The sequence below is a fragment of the Orcinus orca genome, chromosome 18, assembly GCF_937001465.1.
Source record: "Orcinus orca chromosome 18, mOrcOrc1.1, whole genome shotgun sequence".
In the NCBI taxonomy this organism is placed as follows: Eukaryota; Metazoa; Chordata; class Mammalia; order Artiodactyla; family Delphinidae; genus Orcinus; species Orcinus orca.
The window spans coordinates 58,053,491-58,078,006 of record NC_064576.1 but is presented as its reverse complement, the minus strand read 5'-3'; the positions used below and the strand labels follow the sequence as shown (position 1 = coordinate 58,078,006).

Sequence of the window (24,516 nt, the reverse complement as noted above, 5' to 3'; positions counted from 1 at the left end):
CAGGGTCTCGCTGATGGAAACAGATGTTACACGTTGGTGTAAATGGAAATGGATTCTAAATATTCCCATTTGGTTGAAGGGACTTCATTTTCAGCCATGATTTCCTTTCCCTGAATATGATTCTTCTCAGAATGGACAGAATTGAAAGTGTATGTGCCTTCTCTTTTGTTGATACTTAACCTTTACTGGGCACAGAAAAACAGGAATAAAATATAGTCCTTTATTAGCTCATCTAATTTAAAATAATATGAATGCTAAAATAATATTATCCAAATATATTCCAGTACATGCCCAAAATTGATCAAATTGGCCCTTCTTCTTTCTCCCTCTCTTAATGTTAGATGTCAGTCCTCGAACTTCTGCTCACATGCTTCCAAGCGCTTCCCCCTCCTAGAGAGTTGACTCCATCCCATGGTTTTAGTTATCTCCATGGTGATGAGGCTCGGATCTGTATCTTCTGCCTTGATCTAGCCTCACCCTCCAGTCACACAGCTTGCATTTTGCACAGGTGAGCTCTCCTGAGCCTTTTCCGTGTGGCCCTAACCTCATTGTGGTCACGTGGAGTTCATCCTTTTCCTCCCTAAGTGCCACATTTCCATCCAGGAGATCACTCTTCCCGCAGCTGACTGACCTCAAAGTCATCCTTGACTCATCTTCTCATTTATTTTCTATAGACAGTTAGCCTCAGAAACATCTCTTAGGTGCCCACTGCCACCGTCTAGACCCGGCAGTTACTGCCTTATACCTTGTCAGTAGCCATGGCTTCCTAACCCTTCTCCCTGTTTCCAGTCATTTCCCATCCATCCCATTTCTCTGCCACCAGACTAATCTAAAGTCATCTATTTCACTGTTTTACTTTCTATTGTGTATGTTTCCTAAGATGCTCTTTACCTGGGTCTGCTTTGTGTCTTCCTTGGCACTTCATTGTACACAGTAAATACTTGCTTAATGAGTAAGTGAGTGAAATCTGGAAACTGTGTCATATGAATTCACTGAAACTCTACTGACTATCCTTTGGCCTAATACGCAGAGAACTAGCGGCTGATTCATCTCTCTATTTAAAGAATGGAGAACTTGACCAGAAATATTTTCATATTGCAGCTGCAGATAAACGGAAAAGACAAAAACTTTTCATCTGGGCCTCAGTTTCTTTACTTTAGAATAGAGTAAATGCCACTTATATCATGGGTTTGTTGGAGGTATTCAATGTGATGCATTACGGCCCCCAGCTCAGGGCAGTAGTAGATGTAAAATCAATTCCAATTGAATCTTACTAAAAAACAAGATTGATTGATGGAATGAATTTGAATCAATATAATGAAATATTTAGGTATTTTATATAAATCACAATTTAAAAATTCAGATTCAACTAAAATTTGGCACTAACTAGGACCACGGTGTTGGGTGTGTTAGCATATATCATCTCGTTTAATTTTCAAAGTAACCCTATGATATAGGTGGTATTTTCTCTAATGTACATGTAAGTTCAGCTAAGGAAAGGGAAAATGCCTCACTCAAGATCTGTTAGCGTATGCTGGAATCAGGATTTGTCTCTAAAATTTTTAATTTCAGGTCTTTTGCTTTTCCTGTGTACCATCCTCAAAGAGTTTTCTTATTAGTTTTTAAATTTTTATTATTTTTAGGTTTGCATTGTTAAAAGGCTCATTCACACTCTTTTTCTTTTATTGTTTTCTATATGCTTATTTAAAAATCATTGTCCTTGTATTTGTATTCTTGGTGGTTGGGAGTGTCTCAAACATGGTCTCAGCTGCAGCAGCAGCGTATCTATTTACAAAAGTTGAGAAAATATTGTATTTCCAGTGTAAGTTGAATGTAAGTAGCGTACATTTGAAGTTGAATGTAAGTAGCGTACATTTCAGCCTGCATCTGTTTTAATGACTCTTGTTAGTGCAAATGGGTTATTAAATGTCAGTGAATATATAGGGAGTTGTTATAAACCAAAGATGTGCAGATGCTCTACTTCTGAAATGGTCATAGACCACATACTGTGCTGGATTCAACTTTTTAATACTTAGAAATATTGCAGAGATAACATTTTTATGTACCTGACATTTTGTGAAAATAAAATTTGCAGCTATGAACAGCCCTCTTCTTTTTATAATCTATCTGGCAATAATAGCTATAATTAGCTTTCATTGCACCATTATCAGAAAGGGAAAGTAAAATTAGCATTAAACATGTGTGAAAGTCAGTCTTTATATGGCAGCCGCATATATAAATTCTCTGGGAGAACTATCATGCTTAGTGAATTTTAGAGGTATATTTAAAACATCTAATTGCCTTTGCTCTTTGGTTTAACCTTTAAATGCCATATTGTTCATAGAATCAATTTGCCTTCTCAACTAACCAAATATTTATTGAATTTGTACTGTGAGCAATGAATTGTGTTAGGTGGTAGGAGAGGGTGCAATTCCTGTCCTCCAGAAGCTGACATTTTAGTTGGGAGATGACCACACTGTACATATGCTGGTCCCTCTATCTGAAACGCCCTTTATCGCTCTCTTTCCCATCCTTTGCCTGACGAGCTTCTAAGCATTTTGGAGGTTCAGCTACACATCTTCTAAGACGCCTTCCTGCCTGCTTCCCCACTCCCCTGTCATTGGTACATTAAGCATCTCTCTATCACAGTGTTTGTCACAGGGGATGATAATTGTGAGTGCGTTGGGTAACCTCCCAGATTGTGAACTCCTCGAGTTTATGAGACTGAATCTTTTGGGTTTGTTTTCTGAGGGCTTGGAACATAGTATGTTCCTAATAAAAGCTTGATGAATGAACAAAGATGCTACAAACACATAGATAGCTAGTCATAGAGATTAATTGACAAAGAAAGGTAGCATGCAGTCAATGTAAAGAGTAGCTTATAAACAAGCACTGTAGGTTTTAGGAGGAGAAGAAAGACTAGATTGATGGTCAAGGAAGGATTCTTGACTGGGGGCTCCTCCGTGGGCGTGTGGCATTTGCCACGTGGGGCCCTGTGCTCAGAAGGGCTCTGCACTTGGCTTTCAGGGTCTGAAAATTCTTAATCATTTTTCAACAAAGAATCCCATTTTTTCATTTTGCCAGCAACCACCAGAAGCTGGGAGAAGGGCATGGAACAGATTGTCCCTCACAGCCCTCAGAAGGAACCAACCCTGCTGCCATCTTGATTTCGGACTTCTAGCCTCCAGAACTATGAGACCATACGTTTCTGTTATTTTAAACTACCCAATCTCTGGCACTCTGTTACAGCAGCCCTAGCGCACTAATACAGACCCTAAAAGAGTTCCCCATTGCTTGCTGGGTAAAGCCCAAAGTGCTTAACACAGCTAAAAGACCCACCACCACCTGGTCTCTGCTGCATTCTCCAGCCTTTCCTCTTTCTTTGCATCCTCCCCCCCACCCCACCCCCATCCCCAGCTGCCTTGCACTGCAGGAGTGCTCAGCTGTATCAGGTTCTAGATGTTCCTTGCTTTCTGTCACCTACGATCTTCCACACATGCCAGTCCCTTGCGGTCAGAGTACATTTCTGCCTTTCCATTCCATCTCATCCTTCAAGTCTCAGCTTAGTCCTCTTCATTTATTTATTCAACACATCTTTTCAAAATGCCAGGTATAGTATTTAGAAGTTAACAAAACAAACACAGCCCTTGGCCTCATGGGATTCCCAGTCTCGCAGGAGAGACTAATGTCAAATGAGGCAACAGTGGACGAGCAACGTCAGCAGAATGTTGGAGGCCATTAAATAGGTGGACTGTGGAAAGTGCCCAAGCTGGACCCCAAACCTGTAATGAAGGAAGGCAACACGAAGCAATTCAAAGCCCACCATAGACTCTCAGCAAAGCTCAGACCTCTGAGATACCATGTGTCTTTGAAGGCAGGGGTGCAGGATAGAGCTATCAAACAGAAGCATTGGTAGAAAGCTTATATAAGGAGCACAAGACGTTCCTAACCCCATCCTGACCCCTACCTTGCTATAAAAAAGGGAGATTCATAGAAAAAGAAAGAGCTTTGAGTTATTTTAAAAAATGATAAAAGAAATAAAATGTTCAATAGAAGTTTTGAAGAAAAGGTTAAGACACTTCCCTGACAGTAGAACAGGAAGGTCAAGAGGCAGAAAATTAGAAGATCAATTTGGAAAGCCCAACATCCAAGTAAATCTAATCTCAAGGAAAAAGAACATTAAAAAAGTAAGGAAAGGGAATAAGAGAGAAAAAGGGAGAGAAAACTTATCAGAACTTAAATCTTTGAACTTCCAAATTAAGAGACCACTGAGTCCCTAGCACAGTGGATGGAAACAGGCCCACTTTAAGACATATCATAAAATTTTGGAATGTCAGGCATATAGTAAAACCCCTAAATATTTCCAGAAAGAAAAAGTGACATGCAAGGGACCATAAGTCAGAACCATAGGTCAGCAGATCTCTCAACAACAACACTGGAACAATTTCTTCAGAATTTTGAAAGAAAATGATGGTGTGGACTTCCAAGAATGAAGGTAGACTATGTATGTTTTCAGCTATAAAACATCTCAAGAAGCTTCTGTCCCATGCAGTCTTTCTCAGGAATCTACTGGAGGATATGCTTGTTAAGACAAGGAAGTAGACCAAGAAAGTGGAAGGTCTGTGGTCCAGAAACAGAAGATCCAACCCACAGGGAGAAGGGGATTCCCAGGATGATGGTGAAGGGAAGCTTCTAGATGGCAGCTGGAAAGCAGGACCAGGCAGCAGGATGGAGGACTCTGGGAAGGACCTCTCCAGGAGGAAAAGAGAGGAATGGATTCATTTCCTGGTTTTTCAAATTGCGTTTTAGCTCTGTTGGAGAGTTTGGTACAGGATTACTAATGTGCACATAGAAACCTAACAAATGAAAAAAGCAAGATACGAAAAAGGAAATATAAACATTTTGCTCTACATAACTCAGCTATGAGTATTTACATAGTCATTGTCAAAACTGCACGTTGGTTTAAAGGTATTATAACCTGTTTTAGAGGATGGTGGGAAGGCTGGTGTGTACACACTGGGGGAGGGAGAGGGTCAAATCTTCAGCTCCCAAGTAAGAAGTTTAAAAAGAATTGAACCTGAACAATCAAGACATAGTATAAGCATAGCCTCTAGAAATATGAAGTAGCAGAAGAAATAGCTAAACTGTTGAAAATAATTGTTTCTGGGGAATAGGAATCAGAGGTAGAGAAGGAGTGTGTCAGGAGACCAGTGTTTCATTATAAACCCGGAGGTAACGTGTGACTTCTAAAACGATGCACATGTATTACTTTATTAAAAAATTCAAATGTATGTCCACACAAAGTGTGTGCACGAATGTCCACAGCAACGTTATTCATAATATCCAAATGGTGGAAACAACTCAGATGTTTATCTGTTAATGAATGGATAAATAAAATGTGGTGTATCTGTAGAGTGGCTATTATTCTCCCATAGGAAGGAATGAAGTACTCATCCATGTTACAACATGAACGAGCCTTAAAAACCTTCTGCTAAGTAAAAGAAGCTAGACACTAAAGACCACATATTGTCCAGTTCCATTCATATGATATGTCCATAACAAGAAATCTGTAGGGACAAAAATTACAATAGTGGCTGAGGGTTTGGGAGGTTGGGGGTCAAATGGAGAGTAACTGCTGGTGCTTTCTTTTGGGGGGTGATGAAAATGTCCTGGAATTACATAGTATGATGGTTGCCCAACTCTGTCAGTATACTAAAAGCACTAAATTTCACTTTTAAAAGGTGAGTTTTATGGTATGTGAATCATATCTCAATACAGCCATTATTAAAAAAATAAAGGGGAAATGGGTTGCCAGAGGATAGGGTTGGAAGATAATATTTTTACTAAATAATTCATTGCATCTTTTGAATTTTGAGCCATGTGCATATATTATTAATCAAGAAATTAATTTTTAAATTTAAATGGATAGTATTTAAAACATGATGAAAGAGAATATCATAATCAACACTATCGTATCCAACACTTGTTTTTGCCAAATCTCAACATTTTGCTGTGGACATAGTTGAATTCTTCTGTCTACCTTCCCACCACCTCCCTAACTTGCCAGAGTAGCCGTGTTCTTGAATTGGTATTTATCATTTCTCAGACATATTTTTATTATAAACACACACAGGTACAGACATATCCATAAACCACACTATAATAGTTCTTTAAAATGTATACAAATATATTAGTAGTATTCCGCAACTTTTGCTTTACACCAACTTTATATTTTCAACGTTCACTCTTACTTAGTCAATCTAGTTCCATTCACTTATTTTAACTTCTGGATACTGTACTGAACCACAGTTTACATATTCCCTCTCCTGTTATCTTCATATTTTTTCTGTCAAGCAAAATTGCTGTAAACATTCATTCATTCATTCATGCCATCCCATCACTGGGCACTGCTGCTGCTCGAAGAGCCGTAAAGACCTGCCCGAAGTTGAGCTTATTTTTGGGAGGAGACAGTAAGCTTCATCTTTAACATGTGTGTTAGAAGGTGTTAAATCTGTGGAAGAACAGAATGAGGATGATTGGAAACGACAGGAGTAGGAGTACAGTTTTAAATAGCTAGTCGTGGCAGGGGAAGTACAAGTCATCTGTTTCTGTGATACTGCTGCCTCATAAACAACCCTGAATCTCAACTGTTTACAACAACAAACCTAGATTCCTGCGTCAGCCGGGATGGCTCTGCTGCAGAACATGGTGAGCTGGAGTTGGCCTGGGCTGCGGGTCAGTTTCAGGTTGGCTTCATGCATCTCCTCATTCCCTTTGGACAAAGGTGGGATTTTCTCATGGTAAATGTACTCAGAAGTACAGGAGACCAAGTTGAATCATGTAGGCATATTCAAGACCTCTGTTTGTGTCCTGTCTGCTAACGTTCCAAAGCTCAAGCAAGTCGCGTGCAATAAGCTCAGGTAGGAGGAGAAGCATCCTCCACCTGCCTGAGTGGGAGGTCCTGAGCCATCTCACAGCAAGGATGTCAGTGTATAATTCTGTAGTGGAGAAGTAGTGTAGAATTGGAAACTATAATTTTTAAAAATTGAAGGAAGAAAATAAAACTAATACCTAATTCATAGGATTATTGTGAAGAATAAATAAAATAATGTATGTGAACAGTCTAGTCCAGAGCCTGGTATAAATATTACAAGACTAGTTAACACATATAGCATTTCCTATGTGCCACACACTCTTCCAAGTTCTCTACATGTATCAGTCGACCTCACCCTCACAACAGCGTAGAAAACAGACACTGTTCTTATCCCCATTTTCTAGATGAGGGAACTTAGGCCAGTGAAATCAAATAATTTGCCCGAGGTCACATAACTAATACGATAGTAGAGATGAGGTTTGATAACCAGACAAGTGGCCTAGCATCTTTACTCTTAATCACTCTGCTATGATCCCCCTGCATGCCCCCCAGACCCCAAGTCTGGGTTAATGCTGTGTGTTCTCACGGGCACCCAGCTTTGCTTTTGTCATGGTTCTGAGTACCACTGTGAGGACACTTGTCTGCATCCTTGAATACAGTGGACATTCTGCCAAGGTGGAGATTGTGCTCACCTTAATTACTCTCATTCCCTGCCCATCAAATATCAGGGGTAGGGGATGGGCAGTAGAGTGAGGCAGAGGCATTTTCCCCTTTGAACAATCCCCACAGTGCATGAAGGGGAAGTGGGGAGAGTATAAGCCATTAAAGATGCTAGAAAAACATGAGATAATTGATGGAGCACGGTATCTAAGTAAGTAGAAGATATAAGATTAAGATTAAAATGAGGAACTATTGACCTTGAGAAGATAGAAGAACACCTTCTCTTTTAAGAGTGAAAGAGAAGGAAAAGATGGGTCTTTTAATTTTTTTAATATTCCATAAGAAAACAAGTTGTCCCATTTATTGAGGAACTGGTCCTCATTTATTTTAATGCTTCCTTATGCCAAGTTCACACGTACACAGGGAATTATTTTTGATCCATTCCCTTAACCAGTACATACTCTTTGTAGTATTTCTACTATAGCTCTGTAATATACTTTAATTCCTAGTACCCTTCTTGATATATTTCAGAACTGTGTTTGGTTATTCTCATGCAGTTATTCTTCCTTACATACTTTAGATTTAATATTTCAAGGGCCATAAAATCTGTTGGCATTTTAGTTGGGAATGAATTGAATTAATAGACTAAAATGGGGAAATTCAACATTTTCAAGAAAATGGCCATGTCTCTCCATATATTTTCCTATTTTTTGGTCAATTATTTTATGTCCATGTATACAATTTTATAACTTTTTCCATATAGGTTTTGCCTATATATGTATTACAAATGCTACTACTACTATACAAATTGAGCCAGATATCATTTTAAGTAATTTGCAAGTAGTATTTAACTTAATCTGTACATTAACCCTCTGAGAAAAGTGTCAATTATTATTCCCATTGAAAAGATGGGTCTTGTGAGAGTTGAGGCTAGAGAAGGAAGCTCACACCAGATGACGCGGATCATCTCAATCAACAAGGGGCAGGAATATTGGGCCAGGAAAGGATGCAGGCTGGTAGGGAGATAAAAGCAAGAGGAGAGAGTTTGGAATAAATGTCTAACTTTTGGGTTCTGTGATCTCTTTAATCCCATGATAAATAGTATGGTGGACCCAGAAAAAAGCATACATACAAAATCATGCATAAAGAGTTAGGGGTCCACGGACCCCAGGTTGAGAATACCTGTTCTCAGGAATTAATGAAATTGAATAAAAGCATTTCTAAGAAGTAATCTGAAGGCAAACAGCTTGAATTGATAGCATTTCAAGTCTATGTTTCTGGGACTTTCTTCAGCAACATTCAGTAGCCGGGGAGTAGCAGCTGATGCGGTTTTAGGGATTGAGGCTGTGAGCTCCATAGCCACCCAGGGTGGGATAAAGTAAGGAGGGCAGTAGGGGTAGAGGGAAGGCAAAGCACAGGCCACTTAAGAGGCAGAGGTGGCGGTAGAGGCATGTGGATGGTGGGGTAGGAAGTGGGAGAGGTCCTCTCTGGGTGTAGGCCATCAGGGGGGCATGACCTACAGAGAACGTAAGAATAATAAAACCAAAATCAGTCTGCTGTTTATTATCATGATGCACAAGCAATTCGAAACACGGACAGTGATAAAGTATTCCTCTCCAAAAAAGCCTTGGTCTAAGACCTAAACAGCTGACTGCCGCCGGCTAGCCTTGTGCCACTTGAGGCAGATAGAGAGATTACGATGGAGGGAGTGGTCCAGGATGTGGGTGAGGCAGTGGTGGGAGGCTGAGGTGGGGACCACAGCTGGCGGGTGCGAGAGAGGAGGGTTCCTTCAGGCGGGTGTTTGCAAGCAGCAGAATTCAATGGCTTTCATCTCCTAGAATCTAGATGTTGACTGGAATCCAACGAGCTTTTTTTTTTTTTTGACTTGAATCAGCTGCTAGGCATAACCGCACATTTCACCCTCTTCAAACATCAGCTCCGCTCACATCTGCATCTGCCTCGATGTTCCACTGCCTTTTTCACCCCTTTTTATAGCAGATGGCATTCATTTACTTACATGCTTTTCTCCTCTACAGACTGTGTGCTCCTTAAGAGCAGCGATTGTGTCTTACTCATTTCTGAATCACCAGTGCCTCCAGACAGGCACTCAAACACCTACTGAACCCATGGACAAGTGTATTTTGCTCTTGTTTTAGATTCCTCAGATGTCCAGTGACCAGGCACCAGTAGCCACCATGCTGCTGCTCTCCTCCCAGGTAAACGAAATGAATCTCTGTTCTTCTTTATGAAGTGTTACTGCCACACCTCCATTCCATCCTGAAACCACAGGGATGCAATTAGGGAGATCCACAGTATCTCGCGTATTTTCATCCTTCAGACCATCAAGACAGCATCTGTGCTGCTGCAGAGTCCTGACTGATGATTATTCACCCCAGAGTGAAAACCACCAGCATTTGGCTGCTTTGTCATGTGATCAGCCCTGTCACGGTGATGCGTGGATGTGTCTCTGGTGTTCCTGAAAGAACTTAGGTGCCTCTTGAACCCCACCCCCTGCAATGAATTACTTGGGAGTAATTATGCAATGGAGAAAACGGGGTCCAATTCACCCCCTCAGTCTTCCCTGGGGAGTCACAAGAAAGCTGACAGTTCTCTGTGAGGTGAACCACTTCTAGAATGGACTGAATCTCCACCATCTATTCCTATTCTTCTGCCCACCCTCTCCACCAAGATGGCCCCTGTAGGGTTCTGACCAAGACACTGCCACACCGCTGACTAATGAAGTAGAGAAACCAGAACAGCTTGGTCTGATATTTGAGGTTGGAAGCAGGAACTTTCTAGAGGAGAAGTCAAAGAAGCAAAAGGAGTATAATGGCAGCCCCCCAACCATAGTACCCACTGGTGGGGTCCCAGGCCCCTCGCAAATACAGAAGCGTATTGAACAATCAAGCATCTTCAACTCACCATCGGAGCTGGAGCAGAGCCTCAGATTCTCATTCCTCAATAGTAGGCTGGGTGCTGGAGCTGCACACAGGCTCTGGGCAACACGGAGACAGACTATGTGTAATGTTTGGTCAACATTACTCAGGATACTATACGACCTTCACATCCTCTGTTAGGCTGTGAGCGCTTGAGCACTTCCATTTGAAGACGAGAATTAGCCCTCAGGACGAGCATTCGGGGTTTGGGCATAGAACTGAGATATTTTAATTCTCTTGCTAATTTTCTAAAATGTGCATTCAAAAAATAAGTGTGGTCTCTAGGAAGGAATTTAGCAGCATTGGACTATAGCAGCTGCCTAAGTGACCCGCTGGTGCTCTTTGTAGGAAGCGTCTAAATAATTGAAATCTTTAATTGGGTTAAAGAGATCCCTAGTACATAGGTGCTCTATAAATAAAAGAATGAGTAAATAATATGGTGACCTTCCCTTTCGGGCCCTTCCCCTTAAAGAGATCATTTTGTTTTGTTTGCACCAATAAGATCACTGTTCAGGGACTCTCGAGAGGGGTTTGGTTTCACCTTGGGGTGGGGCTTTCCCAAGGAACTCCCTTCTAGCTTGTTTCAGGGATGCTGCCACCTCTTCCCTTGGCTCTTTCATTAAAAATGAATAATTTGTTTATCTTTGCTGTAAGTAGCTAGGCACCAGAGCATTGCGTTCGCAATTAGGGGCAGATCAAGAAGTCAGGGTAGCAGGCTGACCTTGTCTTGTTATCTGAAATCAACAGGTTTAAGTAGCCCAATGCCTACAAGACAGCTAGAGGGGAAAGAAAGGGAAGGAGAGAGAAAAATGCTCATAAAGAGGAAGTGGTAAGAGGCTTCTGAATTTCAGTGTGACCTGTCAGGTGATTTTTGCAGGGGAGGGGACATGAGAAAAAAAAAAAACACGTTAAGTAAAAATGTCCTTATAAAGACAAAATCTATTTCTTTCCTGCCTGATGATTTGTCATTCTAGTCACTTCCTGCCTTGTGACCACACACCCGGGGTTGACAAAGTTGTTCTGCAGTTCAGAAAGAAGGGAGTTTCTGGTCACGTACCAGTACCACTGAGAACAGTTTTGCTACCAGGTAAATTTCCTTTGTCTTTTTGTCATTTCTAAGTGTTTATGATGTTTTGCTTGTTGGGCGGCTCTGGTTCTGTGGATTGTGGATTTTGCCCCCAGGGGACTAGAGATCTGAGCACCTGTCGCCCTTGTCCGCTATGAGCCAGGGCACCGTTTAACTGCCCAGCAAAGCTCCAGCCACATCTCGTGGCCGCCCAGAGTGGGACCCTCCCCTCCGCTCTCTGGGGTGGCTTCTTCTCCAATTATATGCAGTTATCACCCCCCCCCAAAAAAAACTATGATGTTTGCTTCCTTTTTAAACCAAACCGTGTTCTGATTTATTTCTATTGCTTTATTTCTGGGAGGCTATTTACTGTGATTTGATCTACTTTCAAATGTTCTCAGGAAAGTGGACATTGATCGTTTAGATGCTGTTGCGCGTTGGCCTAGTGGGGATAGTTTAACTTTAGCTCCTGTGGTTCTGTTTTTCTAAAAAACTCCTTTACAGTACTTTAGTGGATGTGCTAACATCTTGAGTCATATGTTACTGAGTGTGCTACTGGTTATTTGAGTGATTTTGGGTACCGCTGGTTTTCAATGGGTGTGCGTAATAACCACATGGAATTAGAGGCTGCCTCTTCTCCATTTATTCTCTAAAAATAAAAGCAATTTGTGTTGCTTAATTGTACTGTTTTGTAGAATTGTCTGAACTATTTGGTATCCCTGTGATCATACAGATGACCATTAATTATGGAAGAAAGGCTTCAGTCTATAATAGAAATTCTTATAAAGTTGATATGGGATATTTATTCCAGAAACTTTATGGAAACATAGACTTTGAAACTTGTAGCATCAGCCTTTATTAATTACCATTATTCAACAATATTTAGTACCATTGACAGATGATAAACATAAAAGCCATCCGGACTGCAAATGGATTCATTTATCCACACACTTATCAAAACCCAATTTTTCTTAATCAAGTATAGCAACTTGTTTTATAAAATTACCTCCTCAGGACAACTTAAAAAAAAAAAACTGTCGTTAAACGAAGGTGATTTATCCACACGTCTTGATTTTGAATTTACATAATTTATCATAATTGGTTTCTAGTAAATAAAATGGTTTAAAGAACATCTACACAGGCAAATTTCAATGGAATTAACTGCTTACCTATAAATGTGAATTTCTGAAGTTGTAAAATGTGATCGTCAATATTGCTTGACGCATCTCACCTGAACAGTTTTTTTTGTTTTTTGTTTTTTTTTTGCGGTACGCGGGCCTCTCACTGTTGTGGCCTCTCCCGTTGCGGAGCACAGGCTCCGGACGCGCAGGCTCAGCGGCCATGGCTCACGGGCCCAGCCGCTCCGCGGCACGTGGGATCCTCCCGGACTGGGGCACGAACCCGTGTCCCCTGCATCGGCAGGCGGACTCTCAACCACTGCGCCACCAGGGAAGCCCCCTGAATAGTTTTAAACTAGCAAAAATGTGGAGCTGAGGGAGAAGGACTTGGACCCCTAAAAATAACAGATTAAAACTATGCTATGTCTTATTTTAAGTAAAAATATTAATGAGAATAAAATGAATTAGGATGCAAAGGTATGGCAGTATTTTCCTTACATCGGGAGGAAATAAAAATGGAATCAAGTTTAGATTGTTAAAGCATCAACCTGATATCCATTTCTCTTCATTCTTGTTCACTCCCAGCAACATCAGGGAAGAAACTTCTGGGTCTTGCCCTTTGAACAAGCACTGCTGAGGTGGGACATTTCATTAGCTATCCCAGGGATGCTTTCTTTTGTCACATTTGAAATTTTGTCTCCTTCATAAATTGTGCCTTGAAACAATCGGTAATTTGGGAAACAATTTCCGTGTTTTAACACCATTTCTAATTCTTTTGCTGAACGCTTTGGGGAATGGGAGGCCACAAAGTAACTTTCTCATTCAAATGTATCTATTTAAATTAGGACAGAACAAGTAGTAATACCACTTAATATTGATACGTACTTACTATGTAAGCCACTCTTCATGCATGACCTCATTTAATCCTCCCAACTACTTTTAGAGATGAGGAACGGGCTTAGATGGTTGAAGGACACGGCCCAAGGTCACAGGGTGAGGGGCAGGGGCGGTAGGTAGCCAGGATTTCTGGCTCCATTCTGCCTCTCTGTAAGCGTCCGTCTATTCCAGAGCCTATCTTCCCCACCAGCATCTTTTTCCCAGATGTACCCCATTATAGGCTTTTCGTTCTGAAGCTGACTGAAGAGATCTTAGCATTCATGATTTGAAGAGAGAAAGAAAGAGGACAACAGTTTGCAATAAACCCAGAAACTTTTTCATAAATAAGAGGTATCACTGTGGGTTTCATATAATAATAGAATGAAGTGTTTTCTTTTAAGTAATACATAATTTTACTCAAGAATTGTGTGCCTTCACAAACCTGCCTCAGCCACTTTCCCAACCTTATTTCTTGTCACTTCCTTCTGCTCTAGCTGCCACCTCCCGCCTCTCCCCCTCCCCCCTCCACTTACCCACATGCCAAGTGCACAAGTCCACAAACCACCAGAAAGTTCCATGCTCTTTCACTCCTTTTCACTCCAACTGCCTTTCCAAGTGCTTTCTTCTTTATCTGTGAAACTTCTGGTCACTTTTTAAGGCTTATTTCAAGAAACCTGTCCTTTTGCAGGGCTTTCCTACTGGTTCTTGCCTCCACCGATTCTTCTGTGTGTGTTTGTTTAATGCTTTGAGTTTAGAGTAAGTAGAGCAGTAATCATATTGCTTTCCTTTCAAGTGCTTAATTTGCTGACAGCCTGAGCTCCTTCTCTGTCTCTCCTGGCAGGTAGTAGGTGCTCGTGATATTTATGGAATTTTTTCTCAGTTCCTTAGATACGCAGAGAAGTCTTTTTTTAATTTCACTTGTTAACCTAATATTTACTGAGTTCCCCCAGTGACTGCTATGAACGGAGATATAACACCATTACAGTATTTTGCTTTCTAACATGCTTCCTTTTTGTCAAAGCACTATTCTTCATTTTAGGCTCAAAGCACTAAATAGACATTGACTTCAAGGCATTTAAGGAATTGTCCAGTGACCACAGGCAAAATTAATCTTATTATTTTAGTTTAAATACATTAATTGAGCTAAAACTTAGCTACCCTTACCAAAATTATGTACCTGATAATAAGCATATTGGATGACCAAGAGCACAGGAACAGATACCATTAACTTTTATTTATTCATTTTGCACTCTTCTCAGAAAATTCTCAAGTCAACGTCTCCTTGTTGCCAAAAAAGTGAAGGCTCCTCTGCGTATATGGGGGAGATGGCAAATGAATTCTAAAATCAGGTTAGGTAAAATAAAAATAAGAACTTTTCTCCTAAGGTTATATTTACGAAGAGTCAAAAATTTATAAAGTAAAATTATAAAGTCTGATGACTGTATGACTAATAGATTTTATAGCAAAGTGACATTATTTAGATTCATGTAATTGTCTCCTTAGGATATTTTTTGTTTGCTAGTTTTCCAGCTCACAGATATCATCAAATGAAATGATTCTATTCCATCTGCGTATGAACCCTGCAGAAATAAAAATTAGAATTACAGTCCACCAAAATATAAAACTAATCAGTGTCAGCAGACTCCAAGAGTTTCAAGTTTCCCTATTTTACCAGGTGGCAATGCACTTCTTAAAAGAGTTCATGTTTCACGTTGTTTTCATTTTGAAGTATAAGAAGTTACCACCCAATCAGATATTCATCTTCTAGGAGCATCTCCCTACAGTGCTGTGACCACTGGGCTCCCCAGATGGCAATTCCCCGTTGCTTTCCTCAGTTGCCTCCGGATTGAACTTCCTTATGCTATTGACGGTTCCCGTTGTTTTGTTTGTCAATTTCAGTCATTACATCAGTTTTCCCAGCAATTTCATAGTCACTCCATCTTGTAAGATACTGAAAGCAGCAGATGGGGAACAAAGAATTTCCATTCATCATCCTAATAATGACAGCTTAGCCTTCTATACTACTGTTTTGGATTGAGTGTTTTTCTAAATGTTTTGACCGTATTAATGCATTGAGTCATCACAACAATCCTGTGAGGTAGGTATTGGTGTTATCTTCATGTTGGAAGGCAAGTTAATCCATTCAAGTATTTCATTACTTTAATTTTCTACAATTGAATTAACTTTATATTAACTACTGAATTCCAGGGGAAACCTCCTGGCATAAACAGGCAGCAGGCCATGGTCCTTATTTGTACCTAGACCTTGAGTTACACGCAGATAATAATAATTTATCCTAAATAAATGCATCTGTATCATTAATTGCTTTTATTAAAGACTATTCTTTGTCAACATCATCATCATCAGTATTTACTCAGCTCCTCTACACTTGACTATTTGGTTTTTACCAACTTATAGACCTGTGTATAGGTCACAAAACATGATCTCTACCCTCAAAAGCTTTGAAAAGTTCTCAGTCATAGAAGATTAGAATACTTGAGTCAAGTGGCATTCCCATTTTCTAACTATTGTGATTGATAGACATGAATAAATTAAACAATTTAGTATTTATACCCAAGCACACATATCTATAATTACATAGTAATGGCCAAATATAAGTGTCCTAAAAAATGTGAAAGAATGAAAGATTGTTTTAATTGTGAGCTGAAGAATAGAGGTAAAAAGTGACCCACTTACTGAGTTAAAATAAGTTTTGCTCAACTTCAGAGCCACGCCTGCCTCAGCCCCACCTTAAGTTATAAGGAGGCTTGTTTCTCAAATATAGTCAGTTGTTTTTTCTGGCAGAAGGAAAAGCTAAGATACTAAATTGAGGAACTTGCAAAGAAAGCCACAGTTTTGTGGTTGCAGCATTGATTCTTGTTTTAGTCTAGCACCAGTTCCACGGACAGATGGACACACTTGCATGCTCTCTCCATCTCTTTGTCTGTCTGTGTGTCTCCCTCTCCCTCTCTCTCTCTCTCTCCCCCCCCACCTCTCTGTCTCTCTCTTTCACACACACACACACACACACACACACACACACAGTGACACACACACACATCCTCTCGACTGGCTGAGCTAAAATGGAAAAGAGATTACATTCTCCACAGGCAGAAAAGCCAAGATGTCAAATTTGGCCGGCAAATTAATGCAGCGTGTGAATTGCAGTCTCTAAGATCATTTCTTTTCCCTTTTTCTCTGGTTGCACTTTCAAGAGGGAAGTGAATGAATGGACTAATTACTTTACAATTAAAGAATACCCTGCATTTTGATTCCTCAGTCTGGTAGTTGTCTCCAGTATTTATCCAAACTGTGTATCTGAATGAATGAAGTAAAGAGGCGCACAAGTGCATCTGTATAAAATTTGCATCCTCTGCCTTTTCGCCGTTCCTCAGGCAAAGTTTAGAATTAGAACTGCATCTTTGTTAACCTCAGGTGTCACATTTTAAAATGTGGATCCTTGATGTCATGGGCTCACATTACCTTCACCAGGAGGCCATGTGATTAAGAAAGAAGAGTGGAAAATACATTCCTTATGGAGAAAGCCACATAATAGATGCAAAGAGAAAGTAAGAAAAAATGAGGAACGTGTATGCAGTTTTGCATTATTGAGCCCCTTTTTCTTCATCTCAAAGATGTAAATGGGGCTTCCCTGGTGGCGCAGTAGTTGAGAGTCTGCCTGCCGATGCAGGGGACACGGGTGCGAGCCCCGGTCCGGGAGGATCCCACATGCCGCGGAGCGGCTGGGCCCGTGAGCCATGGCCGCTGAGCCTGCGCGTCCGGAGCCTGTGCTCCGCAACGGGAGAGGCCACAACAGTGAGAGGCCCGCATACTGCAAAAAAAAAAAAAAAAAAAAAAAGATGTAAATGAACTTTCCCTTCATTTCCAATGCTTTATAACATTAAATTTTTTCTCTTTGGAAAGATGGAATATCATGGGCACCTTTGATGACTTTTTTCAGATTTTTTCCCTTCCCTCATTGTCTTTCAAGTTGAGATTTTTCATCAAAATATCCCTGATGCTCTGTTTCTTTCCTGTGACCACAGAGGAAGACAGTTGGGACTCTTAATCTGTCTGGTGATTGAATATAATGTATATAATATAACATGTATTAAATATCATATATAATGTCAGTTTTTAAAGCTTGTGAGTCTGAGTGTCTGCAGTTTCTGTGCACGAGACAAACAGGTCTGGTCTAAAGAAAAGAGCAAATTTGGAGGCAAATTTGGATTCCTTTTCTAGCCTTTTACTAATTGTGGAGCCCAAGCAAGTCTCTTAGGCCCCCTGACGCTCAGTCCCCTCATCTCTGAAATAGGGAAAAGTACTGTCTATCCGCTGGGTCTGCTCTTGGGTCCATCTCCCCTTCCATTTCCCCATTTCATCAGTCTGTGTGTATATCTCCCTCTGCTATGCCCACCATCGCTGCTGACTTACTGAGCCCTCACTATTTGCTAGGCATTGTGCTAAGCTCTTGACATATATTTGCTCTTATATTTCCACACAAAAGCTGCCTGGGGTTGATGTTCTCATCTTCTTAGAACAGATGATCAAACTGAGGTTCAGGGAGGCTTAAGTCCAAGGTTACAGAGCTCGTCAGAGCCGAGATTCACACCTTGCCTCTTTTCCACTTTAATATTCACAGTTTCTTAAACATGTAAACCATGTCTGTTTTCATTGCATTGTATTTTCTAACATGGTCCACTGGCTACTTTCTAATAAGTCTAAATATTCCTTTCTGTGGTTGAATAGTCAATGATTAGTCCTAATTTTCCATCAGGCGGAGATCCCAACTCTGCCTTTGATGGGTCCGCTGCTATACCAAACAAATAAATGCTTGAGGATAGTATGGTACAGAGTTCTTAAGGGTTATGAAGCGTTTACGCTATTTAGTTATTTAAAATTTTGACAAAAGAAATGTCATAGCATATCCCATTAGTAAATTGGTATTGGTAAATATTTGCCCACCAAACTGTGGCTTCCAAGAAAGTGTAGATAAATCTAGTCTATCAAATGAATACAAATTCCTGCCTCAGTTTATCTGTAATTGCTTGTTTTTTTGTTTTTTTTTTTTAATGAGAATGAGCTGGTCCTTAGAAATTCTAAAAGAACTACCCCAAGGAGCCCATAGAAAATGAGGTCACATTATTGAGAGTAAAGAGAAGCTTCTGTTGTCATTGCTGGTATACCGATGTCAGCTGCATGTTGTCTTGGTGTCTTTCCATCAGCTCAAACCACAGCAGAGAAAGTGCCTGGAGAATTCCGGAGTGGGTAAGAGATAGAGGCAGAGAAGTGGCCAACAGACTCAGTCCCCAGGCACTGGTGTACCTGAGAGGGAGGAGAGACATAGCCCAATGGTCTTCATCACAGATGCCCAAGATCCTTTTTCATTTCATGTCTCACAATGGATGTGCGGGCTTTTCTTAAGATTGCTGTACATTTTCCCACTCTGGCCACACTTCCTCAACTGTCAGAAGGTACTTTCCGTGATAAGTATTTCAGGCAAGACTAAGCCCAGAGCCCCTTGACCGCTCAGCATGAAATCAGCCAATACCGATGCTGTTGGCTTCTAGCTGGTATCATCTTCTGATTCCGCAACTGCTTTTGAAACTGCCTTCAAGGACTCTGGAGGAGAGATGTGGTACAAGCGCCAGAGCAACCAAGCTAAGATCATTTGAAGATAAAACATAGGTGTGAAATCTAGATTTATACCTATCCACACATGTGACATACATACAATTAAGTGTGAATTTTAGACAGTGACTCTAGATAATATTTCATATAGTTTATAGTGGAAATTGGGTTTGTTCCCCAAGATAATTTTGTAAAAGTTCTGGTTTTTTTTATTTTCTCCTTCCTTCCTTCTTCCCTCCCTCCCTCCCTCCCTCCTTCCCTTCCTTCCTTCCTTCGCCAAGCACTATTGTATACAATTTAAACACTTTATCTAATTTCATTCTAACACACCTCTTATGGAGTGAGCACCGTGATTGCATTATTAATATCCCCTTTGTACATATGAAGAAACTGGGGCTCAGAAATTTTAAGTAACGTGTATTCAAGCACACAGCAAGAGACTGTCGCATCAGAAAATCCAGCATCATACCTTGTTGCTTCCTAGTTCATTCTTTTTTATGTATATAGCAAGCTTAATTTCATGAAGGAAGATAAGATCATTAACGTACAGATGAGGTTTGTGAGAGGCCTATGATGCCTTTTCACACTTGCTTAGACTGGGAGAAAGTGGGTCGTGTTCCAGCACAGGTGAAGCTGTAAACTAAGCCTGTGCTGTTCTTAAAACGAGTGGAAGAAACTCCTCCCCTCGTTCCCTCCATCCACATATTGAAGATGTGAAGTACATTTCATGGACAGTGCATCTCAGGGATTTTTTTTAACCTTTAAGTTGTTTAAATGTTCATTGACTTGTGTTTTTCCCGTACTTTGGTTACACCAAACTAAGCTTCCGGAGGCTCTACTCGTCTTTTCTGACGAGTCACTGACTCACTTTGAGACTTTGGGGAACAACTTCACTTTTCAGAACCCCCATTTTCCGTTTTCTCGCGCGGCAGGGCCATAATGTCTGAGGCTTCCCCAATTCAGAGCAATGTAACCCTGGGCCAGTTACTTAAATCTCAGTTCCCTCATCTATAAAGAGGAAATCGTCATAATGCCCCATAGAGTTGTGGTAGAATTAAATGTGATAACGCCTATAAAACATTCAGCACTGGGTAACCACTCAGTAAACATTAGTTCGTCTTCCATTTGTCCTTTAGCTATTGTTTTCTCTGGCTCCAACATAGATAAACTTCCTGTGGAGAGAATATGGGTTCATCATTCTACATGAATAAGGAAAAGACTGACCTTGAAGCTCTCTCCTCTTCATCTGTGGAAACCCAGGTCACATGTCACTTCTCCCCAGGGCACCACGCGTGGCTCCCCAGGGGAGAGCTAAACAGCTCTCCCCATTCCTGTGGATCTAAAAAGTCCCCCTGTATTCTAGTGACGGGTGTCTCTCTCCCCTGCTAAACAGGCCAGGACCACATCTTATGTCTGCGTCGCCAGCATCTAACCCATGACCTAGCGTAGAGTAGGTATTTACTTGGCAGGTGTTTAGTGAAAGAAGAAACGTACAAATAAATATATGAATCCGCCTAGTGGTGGACACTTAGAATTACCGGAGGATGAATTTCATCGTCCAGATAATGATATGCAAATTACATTCAAGTCAACTCTAACACCCATTCCTGATTCTTTCCTGTGTGTTCCTGGTACACTGAGTTTGTGCATCTCGGCTGATTTTACCCTCCTTTCCGTCCTGCTCTGTCTGCACACCACAGCCCCTTTCCTCCCAGCAGGACTCAGCTCCAAGTCGGACACTGTACACTTAGGTAGAGAGACCTGAGCATCAGCGGCGGCCAGCAGGGTTTACAGAAACTGCCTGGCCCCAGGTTTTGTTACCTCAGCCAGAACCCTCTGGTGGCTGGAGGATGGGGACCAGGGGGCATCCCCAGCCTAGTTCAGAGACTGCCAAGGGACACTTGCAAAGTCATCTTTCCTGCAAAGTGGTTTCATATAAACTTGACGCATCCACTTGCCTTGTTCTGTTGTTTGTATATTTCAGTGGGAGGGATATGATAAGTATGTACACAAGAATATTATTGTTACACTCCTCAAAGAAGGTGATAGCAGACTTCTTTTTTTTCATGTTTTTTTATTGTGGTAAAAGTCACATCGTATAAAACATACTATTTTAACCATTTTTAACTCTACAGTTCAGTGGCACTAAGTACATTCACATTGTTGTGCAACTGTCACCATCATCCGTCTCCCAAATTTTTCACCTTCCTAAACTGAAGCTCTGGCCCCTTTAAACACTAACTCCCCATTCCCCCCACCCCCGGCCCTTGGCATCTACCAATGTACTTTCTGACTCTATATGAATTTGACTATTCTAGGTACCTCGTATAAGTGGAATCAAATAGTATTTGTCTGCACCTAAGGTATATTGGAATGCACTTTTAAGGTTAACTTAATATATGTCCTGCAAACAGATTGTACCTTCTTTTTTTTCCCCCTGTGCTATACAGTAGGCCCTCACCAGCCATCTACTTCATACACAGTAGTGTACATGCGTCGATCCCAGTCTCCCAGTCCATCCTACCCGCCCTCCCACCCTGGTGTCCATGCGTTTGTTCTCGATAGTAGACTTCTTAAGCCCTGTATACCGTTTGTTTATGGGTTTGTTTGTTCATGGCTACAACTGATTTCCTACGTACTTATACTGCGTGCCAGCCAGGAGGCAGTGCTGTGAGATGATCTCATATAGTTTGTGATCTCATAATCTGCTGGAAGAAATGGAGATGTGGACATGGGGGTCTGAACCAGAGCTCAGAGGAGGAAAGACTCCCAGAGCCCCACCCAACCAACAGAGGACAGAATGTCTGAACCCTTGCTGATCTCAGAACTCTAAGGGTATCATTTTCATATTCATCGATAAATTTGGTGTTTTGTCTTAAGAACATTGTGCCTCAGTGTGAGTTATTTTAATGTGGTTTGCTTTTTGGTTGCTAAGAAATATCAGAGGTCCTTCCTGCAAAGTTAAAAATGAATGTACAGATGAATACAGAGGACGTTCACCTTGCCTCGGTCATTGTAACCCTGAAGGTGCCAATAGGATATGTATGTAGTATTGGGCACGTGTTGTTTGTAGCCCAGACCTGGATGCTGCCTGCTCAATACCTAGATTAAGTTCTCCTTCACGTGTAGGAAATATACATGAAATTATATTGATAAGATATTTGAAATCATGGGGGAATTATACTTTACCATATGTTGAGCAGGTCTTATTTAAAGAACAACATTCCCTCTTAGGTTTGAAAACTTATTATAAAGGAAAGAGGAGAAATAAGGAGCCTTGGACTCCAGTCCCAATGAGCTCGGTGACATTGGTCACATCCTTTAACCTGGGTGTTATTTCACTCCTCTGTGACAGGAAGAGAGTGGCCAGATAGAAAATCTGGTGCCTTTACCTCTACATTCTGTGACTCTGTTTTTATTGTGTTATCATTTAAGGAACTTGACATAGATGCAGAAGATAGCAAAGGAAACTATTAAAGATTTGGAGAAAGCCTCCCAAAGCAGGTTAAAAGAATTTTTTTGAAGACCCAGTGGCTGTCACCAACGCACGTGACAGAATTTTTATGAATTGAGCAGCTTCTGTAATTCCCTCTGAGAATAGCCCAAGAGAGGGAGCTTTAATCGTATCAGAAAAGATTTAGGTTACAGGGTTGGGATATGAGACACCAGAGAGGTTGTAAGGTTTCCTTATTTGGATATTTTTGAGAAAATAGTAGATGGCTCTCTTTCTGGGGCAGTTTGCATGCAGTCTTGCCTAGAAACTAGGAGCGAGCGAACTGGAGCAGCGGGACTTAAGATGTACGCAGTGACATCCCAGAAAGCTGATCTCACGTGCCGTTCTGGAAACTTCCCTGCTCTGTGCTGAGCAGTCAAGCAGCTGAGCAGTGGGCATCTGCCTTGGTCAGTGAGGAGAATGCATGAGGACAGAGCTTTGCCTGCTGCTGAGGTAAGAGCAGGTGGGGCTGGGAGATGCTGGGTCCACTTCCGAGGAGGTATCTCCCCAGAAGCTGCTTCAGGCCATGGTCACAGCTCCTGATGGCCCCTGACCCTATTTCTAGGCTCATTTGAAATACACCTTACCCTGGCTCTAACTTGTACATACACTTGTCAGCTAGTGAACAGACTTTTGGAACTTTTAACGTGGAAGGGACTTCATCTCTCAATTTACAGATGAGGAAACTGAGGCCCAGAGAGGTTAAGTGGAGTCTGACGTTACATAGACAGGTAGCATCCTGGGTCTCCCGACCCCCAGGCTCTCTCTTCTGCCCCCTGCTCGTTATTTTATTCTGATTTCCTTGGAGATGTCCATGTGTATAAATGATCTGATTACTTGTATTGCATGGGCTGATTGAGTTGTTTGATATTTTATTTTTTGAAAAGCTTCTGTGCTAATTTCTTACTCTTATTTGATCTCTTCCCTGCCCCTCCTCTCACCACTGCCCTGTGTTTAGCCTTTCCACCTGTTCATATTTGATCTTCAGAACCTCTTCACTCTATAACCATTTTGCAGTAAGTGAGCTGTAATCTCTGTGTTGCATTTGAAACTTGATGTTTAACGGTGGGTGTCATGAAGCCCCAGTCTTCGTGGCCCCCTTGCTTGTAGCCCAGCAACCAGGGCAGTGCTTTGCACTTAGACTTCTAGGTGGAGTGAATGAATGAATGAATGACGTCTGATATTGAGGTAGTGGTGTCACAGTGGATAATCAACTGGCCCATAATAATATTCAGCTTTTTGAAAAGATTATTTTCAAATAATCTTTGGGGTCCCCTGAGCTTTCAGTAGGGGAGGTCTGGATCTTAAGTCCTTGTGGCTGCATGTGAAATGAAGGGTCTAGACATGAACGCCAGGAGTATCACTGTACAGCCCAGGGAAGGAGAGAGAGGCCAAGGCAATGAGGGTCTCCCCAACCCCAGCCTGGAGCATCCCCTTTGGTTGCAAGAGGTTTGCTCTGTGTCCCTTCCTTAATGGGGTTGGACAGCTTGGTAGAAAACAGACATCGGGGGGTGCTGGGGGAGAAAGCAGGGAGCTGGACACTCCTTAGTTGGGGACAGAGTAGGGCTCCGTGTGCCATGCTAATACAGCTTCAGAAGCCCCTCAACTGAGTGATCAAACCACAGAGACCCCCAGAGAAACATCAGGTTTGGAGTAATCAGTGCTGCTGGCTTCCTTGAGGGGGTGTTTTCATCCCCTGAGATAGACAGCAAGCTGCTGAGCCTGTGCTGGGAATAACCTTCCAAGAGTGCAGAGAGAAGAATTCTCCCCTCTGCAGCAGCCTTGGGAGAATCAGTGTATCTGCAGGGAGAGAAAAGACAATCTCAAAGAGATTTTGACTTGACAAAAGAATTCATAAGAGC

The 24,516-nt window shown here is 41.4% G+C and overlaps 1 protein-coding gene across 3 annotated transcripts in view; it reads left to right on the top strand.

Moving 5' to 3' along the window:
* Nucleotides 1-11,444: 11,444 nt before the first annotated feature.
* Nucleotides 11,445-24,516, top strand: part of LCP1 (lymphocyte cytosolic protein 1) — a 55,444-nt gene continuing 42,372 nt past the window's right edge. For 2 of the 3 annotated variants that reach the window (XM_012534756.3, XM_049701052.1), the window contains exon 1: nt 11,445-11,557. The gene's annotated coding sequence lies outside the window, so the exon portion shown is untranslated. Of the gene's footprint in view, nt 11,558-23,030; nt 23,108-24,516 lie in introns of those variants that run through there. The other variant, XM_049701051.1, reaches the window with a different exon arrangement.